The 9,549-nt window shown below is 30.9% G+C and overlaps 1 long non-coding RNA gene across 1 annotated transcript; it reads right to left on the bottom strand.

The window, feature by feature from the left end:
* Positions 1–5,583: 5,583 nt before the first annotated feature.
* Positions 5,584–8,454, bottom strand: LOC111709125 (uncharacterized). The gene is made up of 5 exons (XR_002766789.1): positions 8,348–8,454; positions 7,273–7,315; positions 6,955–7,036; positions 6,335–6,385; positions 5,584–5,657 (listed from the first exon to the last, which is right to left on the bottom strand). It is a non-coding gene; the product is annotated as an uncharacterized LOC111709125 (long non-coding RNA).
* Between the last annotated feature and the right edge of the window lie 1,095 nt (positions 8,455–9,549).

Raw genomic sequence — 9,549 nt, 5'->3', positions numbered from 1 at the left:
AGAAAGGTTTAAGATTTAATGTTCAAATCTTAATTACTCTACAGTCAAATAGAATGTTTCACAATTTCATCTGCTACATGTAAAGAGTGAATATATTAAATATATGAAAAGATATGAAAGGATAAGAAAGGATTTAGAAAGATTAGAAAGGATATGAAAGAATAAGAAAGAATATGAAAGGTAAATAAAGAATAAGAAAGGATAAGAAAGGATAAGAAAGGATAAGACAGGATAAGAAATAATATAAAGGGATATGAAAGTGTATGAAAGGATATGAAAGGAAAAGAATGAATAGGAATGGATATGAAAGAATATGAAAGAATATGAAAGGATATGAAAGAATATGAAAGCATATGAAAGGATAATAAAGAACATGAAAGCATGTGAAAGAATAATAAAAAATATAAAAGCATATGAAAGAATAATAAAGAACATGAAAGCAAATGAAAGGATAATAAAGAATATGAAAGCATATGAAAGGATAATAAAGAATATAAAAGCATATGAAAGGATAATAAAGAATATAAAAGCATATGAAAGGATAATAAAGAACATGAAAGCATATGAAAGGATAATAAAGAATATAAAAGCATATGAAAGAATAATAAAGAACATGAAAGCATATGAAAGGATAATAAAGAATATGAAAGCATATGAAAGGATAATAAAGAATATGAAAGCATATGAAAGAATAATAAAGAATATAAAAAGCATATGAAAGGATAATAAAGAATATAAAAGCATATGAAAGGATAATAAAGAATATGAAAGCATATGAAAGGATAATAAAGAATATGAAAGAATATGAAAGGATAATAAAGAATATGAAAGCATATAAAAGGATAATAAAGAATATAAAAGCATATTAAAGGATAATAAAGAATATAAAAATCATATGAAAGGATAATAAAGAATATAAAAGCATATGAAAGGATAATAAATAATATGAAAGCATATGAAAGGATAATAAAGAATAAAAAGCATATGAAAGAATAATAAAGAATATGAAAGCATATGAAAGGATAATAAAGAATATGAAAGGACATAGAAAGATTAGGAAAAATATGAAATGTTAAAAAGATAGAAAGTATATAAAAGTATATGAAAGAATAATAAAATATATTATCCTTCATCCCTACACTACAGTAGCCCCTCCCCCCTTCCTTACACCACTGTACAACTAACTTTCAAACTTTCCTCATTAAGATCTTTTCTCAGCTTTGAAATTAAATTATTTTAATTCATTTAAACTTCTCGCATTGATGTGTGTAAATTTAATAAGGGAGTATAACCTGTGTACATTTTAGATTTGGGACCAAGTTTAATGAATAGCAAGAAAAAGTTGAACTAAGTAGACTAAGTTGAACCCATTCTCTAGTGCAGCAGTTCAAGTTCAAGAGAAGTGGCTCAACTACGAAGTTGATGTGAACCGTCTTCTCACAAAAAAAAAATCTCACATAGAAAAAAAAGAACTAGTTTTCATCTTCCATGAATTTAAATAATATTTAGTTATAGATTGAAGCCGATCAAATGAACTGATTGCTCGCCACAAATTTTTATTTTCAAATACGTATTTTTTTGCAACTTTTGATATTTCAAACTTTTACTTTTTGAAATCAAGTTTTGTAACATCAGGTTAAGAAGATATAGGGATTACAAACGAGTTATCAGTTCCTTTAGATAGTCTGTATATAATGTTTAATGGAGATATAGTAATATGTTTAGAATAATTCTCTATAACTTTAATAATAAAAAGTTCTCGACTCAGGTTGAGGTTGCCAACCTTTTATGCTTAATTCTAAACTTCTGATTTATGGAAGGAGGTAGGGGGGGGGATGATGTTATAACCCCCCTCTTTGCTAAGAAAAAGAAAAAGTAGATATGCATAAATATATTTATTATGTATATTAGTATATAAATAATAATTCTAATTCTATAACGGTGAAAAATAGATAACAGGGGAGCGTTTCTTGCCTTCTTTCTATCTTTAAATCATGAAATGTTGCTGTTGTATATACCCTACTCCATAAACTGCTCTGGAACCCGTATCTATCCAGATATATACAATTCTGTTTAGCTTAGCTATCAATGTTAAACACGGACACAATCTCGTCCGCTATCAATGTCAAACAGGACACAAGCTCGTTATCAATCAACGCCAAACCAATGGGCCTGATAAGCTATCAATGTCTGTACGGACACAAGCACATAATCGATCAACGCCAAACCAATTGGCGCGATCAGCTATCAATGTCTTTCCACGGACACAAGCACGTAATCGATCAATGCCAAACCAATGGGCACAATTTCTTTAGAACAAGACCACAATTACTCTCTCGCAGTAATCAAAGCGGAGTCTCTATATCAATGAATTTGAGGGTTATATGTTACAAGTTAAAGTTAATAGACGTAATTACAAATTCTACATCGTCATCTATGTCACATGATTAAGATAATCATGTTACATATTTACAGAATAGTTAAAATAGGCGCAATTAAGATGTACGTCTTTATATATCACATGATATAGCTAATCATGCTACAAGTGTGGTTCAAATGAATAAAGGGTTTCACGTTAAAGTTTACAAACGTAGATAGTTAAAAACGTACAACGTAGTTCAGATTCACAGAATATCGTGTTACCCGATATTTATTACAGCTGCTACGTTTCTGAAATTCTTAACTGATTTACAACTGAAGAAATTTCCTGCGATGTATTATTTAAAATAATTTACAAGAAAGAGCAGAGACACCAATCAGTAAATTGTTGTCTGGTCAGCACTGTATAAGACAACCAAACAATATTTGAACATATATAAATATATAAGGAAAGAAATATAGATGAATATAGCTAAGCAAGCCAAGACCTGGAATTGAATTTTCTCCTCTACGCTCAGATTCAAATTAAGATTAAGTGCAAATATACATATAGATATATATAGATAGATAGAAAGATAGACAAATAGATACAGATAGGTATGTATACACTATACATATATAAATAAATATAAATATGTACACTCACGAGGCTTCCATGGGCCATCGCATCCACGATTTACCTTTTAATTCTTGCTTTGTTATAGTTTTTTTTCGTGGATTTTGAAAAAATCTAAATTTTTTAAGTTTTAATCATCCATAAATCTTCCCTGGGATCCTTTGAGGTCCCAAAAAAAACTTGGGCCGGATTGGTTTAGCCGTTTCGACGTTTATCGGTCACAAACGTAAACAAACATCCAGACAAGCAAAGTATATATAGAAGAAAGATATATTTTCATTATATACAGGGTGTCCCAAGAAACATGATTCTTGAAATAATGATTACAATATTTCCCTAGTCCTGCCATTCCAAAATTTGATTGGTCTTTTTCGTGTTTTTCTTCGGATTTCATTTTTTTTGATAAACCCAAGATTGTCGAAATCTGAACAAAATTCTTAATATCTCTGATAATTTTGAAATGATAAAAAGACTACATTTTGGAATTTTCAAAATTAGCGATATTTTGCAAGCAGTCTACTACAGTTAAACCCTAAATAAGCCATACATGAAAGTATTTATCAAATGTCGCCTTGGCAAATTTTCAATGGGTTTTTTACTATTTCTCAGTATTTGCGAAAATAAATAGAGTATGCGGGGACAGTTTTAAAGAGCTCCATATAATCATTTCATTAAAAACTAAATATCTGCAACATTCCATTATCTGAAAGTGAAGAATACGGCATTTGATTAATTCTTTCGATGTTTGGCTTATTTAGGGTTTAACTGTAGTAAAATTGGTTTACGAATAAATTCCACAAATTATTTAAAAGATCAAATATATCCTTTAAGTCATCTCTAAATTGCCATGTTTCGTGCAGGACACCCTAGCTGTATATAATATATATTGGAAAAAATGAGATTAGCTTTAATTTACACAACACTTTTTTTTTTCTCCTGTTTTAGGCTAAAAAATATTAAAATTTAATTGTTTAAATGCTAAAATTAATTGGAAAATGTTAAATTTTAGGTTTGAGATTTCAATTTTAGGTATCAAACAAAAGAAAGCAAGCAAAAACAATTGTTATTTTTTTGATTCAATAAATATCGTTGAAATAAAAGACTATTTTTAAGTCGTCCCTAACTTATCATTTTCTTGGTGCACAGATTTATAAAGGTATTATCTATCCCATCATATTTTATTTTTGCTTCTTATGAAAATATTTTGCTTAACTTTAATGATTTCACAACAACGAAAATATTTTAATCTCCGTCGGAGGAGTACAAAGGGAATTGCGGGCTGAAAATTTGGTTTGGCTGTCTCCGAGAGGAGATACACGTTGAAGACGACATTTTATAGAGGTCTTAAATTAATGGTGAACAACCGTGCACTTCATCTATAAGTCATGATTTAATACTAAATTAGGTTAAACGGCAGGAGTAACTATGACCATGAAAAATAATATAGACCTGGGCAACACCGGGCACTTGTAGCTAGTACCTTTTAACATTGTGATTTGTCTGTCAAAATACCCAATATTTTCGTAAAATGTTAAGATATGAAAACTCTAGACCACATTTTGGAAAGACCGCGAATCACACAAATCTGTTTTTCACAATTAAAGTCATTCAGAAACTATTAAAGATTTTAGGGAATTTTCATGTCTTCACTCAAAGGGCGAGTACAAGAATTTTTCCAGGAAGGGGGGTGGGGGCATATTTTTTTCTTTTCGGGGGAGGGGCTCACCTTTTGGCCATTAACAAAGAGAAGGTGTTTATTGACAACTTCTCTTTGTTTCCCTGTTTATGTGCATTCATGCTGTTCGAAATTTTACTTGACCACGGGTTCCCTCTACCAATTCGCTGCGCTCTGGATGCTTTGTAGGCAAAATTGGTCTTGGGAACCCTTGGTAAAGTAAAATTTCCTTAACTTGTAAAGTAGTTGTAAAAATTATTATTCAGAAATAAAAACTACAATTTATTGATAAATAAGAAATAAAATAAAATTTGAATTAAAGTTACTTTTTAGAAATTCATACAAAAATTATTATTTCGATTTAATTCAGTAAAACATATCATGTAAATAATATGTACCGATATTGTACCGATATTGTACCGATACATAGACTCACTTTCAGGAAGAGATTATTTGTCTAGAGCTAGCATTTTTTAAACTTTAAATACAATGGTCGATATTGTTGGCTCCTCTCTACTTCTGAGATTATGCATACAAATTGCACTAAACAATATTTATCTTAATTTAAACTTGATAAATTTAGCATTTTTAAATGTTTGATTTTATTTTGAGACAATCACTGATTCAAATAATCTACCCCAAACCAAGTCTGCTCTTGTTTTACATCCCAAAATATCGTTATCGCAAACGTTTCCATACTCTTCATTATTTTTTATTTTTTGTTACTTTTAATATTGTTTAAAGGATTCTTCCAAATTTCTAAGTTTAAACTAATTGCATTTTTTTTTAAAATAAGAGGTCGATCCTTTGATTTTACGTAGGGTTACTCAATGATGAGACTTCATAGACGACTGAAAAAGAATTTATACTGTCCATTTTCTCATATTTAGGTTTTTTTTAAGATAAATTATTTGTTCCTGTCGTTTGAGATCCGGATGATCGTTCAGCCAGCTTCCACATTCACTGGCAGTCAGACCGTTTACACTTCTATATATAATGTATACTTTAAAGGGAGAGAACGTAAATATATCTATAAAATAAATTATATAAACCTGGGCAACGCCAGATATATCATATATATAATGTATACTTTAAAGGGAGAGAACGTAAATATATCTATAAAATAAATTATATAAACCAGATACGCCAGATACTCCAGTTAATAACCTGTAAGGAGAAAATGTAAAGTTTAGAGAACTAAAAAATTTAAGTAATTTAAAACTTTTTTGAGAAAATCAAAGTTGCATTGAAAATAGAACATATAATAGTTCACCAAGTCTTTGCATTTTAATTCATGTAAAAAAGCGAAAAACAAAAAACAAACATTTTACGATAAATTGATATTTATCTCATACTTATTTTGAAGATTCTGTCCTAAGATCTGGTTCAGGGGTAAAATCTAACTTTATCTTATACTTACTTTAAAGATTCTGTCCTAAAATCTGGTTCAGGAGTAAAATCTATATTTATCTTATACTTACTGCAAAGATTCTGTCCTAAGATCTGGTTCAGGGGTAAAATCTATATTTATCTTATACTTACTTTAAAGATTCTGTCCTAAGATCTGGTTCAGGAGTAAAATCAATATTTATCTTAAACTTACTGCAAAGATTCTGTCCTAAGATCTGGTTCAGGGGTAAAATCTATATTTATCTTATACTTACTTTAAAGATTCTGTCCGAAGATCTGGTTCAGGGGTAAAATCTATGTTCTCACTAAAAGAAAACAAAAGTTAAGTTTTATTTAAAAAAAAGATATTTCTTCAGAAATTTAGTGATCAATCAAAATATAAAAACTTAAACTCTCTAAAATCTAAAACAACCTGAATCCACTGAGCCATACTGTTTATATAAATATATTGTATTTGCTTTATCTCTCAATTTTAATCATTCCTTCGGAAAACTGGTTGATCCCGAAATCCACAATTCAAAAGTCTTGACTTCGGGAGTAAAGTAAACTAAAGAATTGTTAACCCTAATCAATGAGTTTCCTCCGTTGTAAGGTCGTCTTTGACCAAGATTTTCTCCGGCAGCCAAACCGAACATTTTACCTCCAATGAACAGTGTAAACAATTTTCACGTGCAGTACCCTTTCTTCAAATTTAGTTTAAAACCCTTAAAACTAGTGATTCGCATATCTTTGCAACCAATTTTCATTTCATTTCAGAAGATAAAACATTGTTTTAGCACTGTTCACTAACCGGATTATCCTTTAACACCCAGAATTAGTAAGAATATTTTCATTACACTCCCCTTTTTCAACTCAACAAGAATATTTGTAGTACCTGGCTAAAGGTTTGCAGGACATAATCCAATCAATCCAGCACATACCATCGGATACTGAACTATATATAGCAGGTACTCCATCTAAATATAATCCAATCAATCCAGCACATACCATCGGATACAGAACTATATATAGCAGGTACTCCATCTAAACATAATCCAATCAATCCAGCACATACCGTCGGATACAGAACTATATATAGCAGGTACTCCATCTAAACATTATTGCTTGTTGACTTTTAACAATTTAGATAAATACACGAGAGGGTAATTAAGGAAAAGTAAGAATTATAAAATGTAAATAATCTAATTTTTACCTCCACAACCCCAACCGAAGGCCACAGCTCCAACTTGAACCCACTAAGAATAATTTTGTTAATTTTAGTGAAATACTAGACACTGTAGACACTATATCTTAGACAATTAACACTAAAAACTTGACACAAGAAACTATAAACTAGACACTATAGACACTATATCTTAGACACTAGACACTAGAAACTAGACACTAGAAATTAGACAATAGACACTAGATACTAGACACTAGACACTAGAGACTAGACACTAGACACTAGACATTAGACATTAGACACTAGACACTAGACACTTAGCAATAGACACTAGACACTAGACAATATACACTAGACACTAGACACTAGACACTAGACACTAGACACTTGATACTAGACACTAGACCCTAGTCCTTAGACACTAGACACTAGAAACTAGACACTAGACACTAGATACTAGACACTAGACACTAGATAATAGACACTAGACACTAGATACCAGACACTAGACACTAGACACTAGTCACAAGATACTAGACACTAGATACTAGACACTAGATATAGACACTAGATACTAGACACTAGATACTAAACACTAGACACTAGACACTAGACACTAGACACTAGATACTAGACCCTAGACACTAGTCACAAGATACCAGACACTAGTCACACGATACCAGACACTAGATGCTAGACACTAGATACTAGACACTAGATACTAGACCCTAGATACTAGACACAAGAAACTAGACGCTAGATACTAGACACTAGATACTAGACACTAGATACTAGACACTAGACACTAGACACTAGATACTAGACACTAGATACTAGACACTAAATACTAGACCCAAGACACTAGTCACAAGATACCAGACACTAGACACTAGATACTAGACACTAGATACTAGACACTAGATACTAGACACTAGATACTAGACACTAGATACTGGACACTAGATACTAGACACTAGATACTAGACACTAGATACTAGACCCTAGACACTAGTCACAAGATACCAGACTCTAGAATCTAGATCTAGACTCTAGATACTAGATATTAGTCACTAGATACTAGACATTAGACATGTTTACTTACCCTGTCATTAATTCTACAGACATGAGGAGAACCTCCATCTCCTTCACAGGTATCCTCGTTCTGCCATCAAATATTTAACATTTTTATCTCTATATGTCGTTGTCGTATATATCAATACAATAAAGACGACTTTCTATCTTAATTTTTATTTCTATCAAGCTTTCAAATATCATGATTACACATAAACATGTTAGCGCAGAGATGCTGTCAATATGAGCAGCGTATCTTCGTTTACTTGTAAACTGAAATTGTTTAAAGAAAGCTTGTTAGAGATCAAACTGAACTAGAAAAGTAGTCTTCAATTATTAATATAAACGCGAACCACTGAATTAACAGGTGTGGGAACTCGTGTTAAGTATCCTTTAACTGATTTCGATATCCAATGTGGGCACTTTAAATTTGAGAATATATGCTGTATTCCTTTATTTTAGTCATTCCAGGTAGCCGGGCAAAGGGTAGGATTACTATAGAGGAATTAGATTAATCAGTAAAAAGATGGAGATAAATTCTTAATCTAGACATTCACGACACAAAAGGTCTTTTAAAGTTTTCATAAAATAATTTTTTAGATGCGTCTAAAGTATCATTACCAAAATATGAATCAGGTGAAAATTTTAATAACAACTAAATTTTGAATTTTACCGTCTAAGTTTTCGTGAAAAAATTTGCGTATTTTCATCTCAAAAAACTAAAAAAATTATTATTTTACTTAACCTTGGGGTGGCCTCGACCAATTTTGCCTACAAAACATCCCTTGCTGCGCTCTTGATGTTTTATCGGCAAAATTTGTCTTAGAAAGCCTTGGTAAAGTAAAATTTAATTAACTTTAAAGTAGTTGGAAATAATGTTGGAAATAATTATTGTATTTGCTGCACTGCACTGCACTGCACTGCACTGCACTGCACTGCACTGCACTGCATGGGAAAAGGTTTTGACACCTTCAACTTTAATGGTTGATGTAAAGGAACCTTTGAAAAAAAAAACCGGTAAACATCAAAAGCGATATTGGCAAACAATATCTGAAGAGGTTAGGGAGGGGTAATTAAGATAAGAATCTCTTTAACTATAATGGAAATTAAGATAATAATCCCTTTAAAAATAATGGAAATTAAAATAAAAATCCCTTTAACTATAATGTAATTAAAATAAGAATCCCTTTAACTATAATGGAAATTAAAATAAGAATCCCTTTAAATATAATG

The sequence above is a fragment of the Eurytemora carolleeae genome, unplaced genomic scaffold, assembly GCF_000591075.1.
Source record: "Eurytemora carolleeae unplaced genomic scaffold, Eaff_2.0 scaffold739, whole genome shotgun sequence".
NCBI classification, from domain to species: domain Eukaryota; kingdom Metazoa; phylum Arthropoda; class Copepoda; order Calanoida; family Temoridae; genus Eurytemora; species Eurytemora carolleeae.
This window is presented reverse-complemented; position numbering and strand designations above follow the sequence as displayed.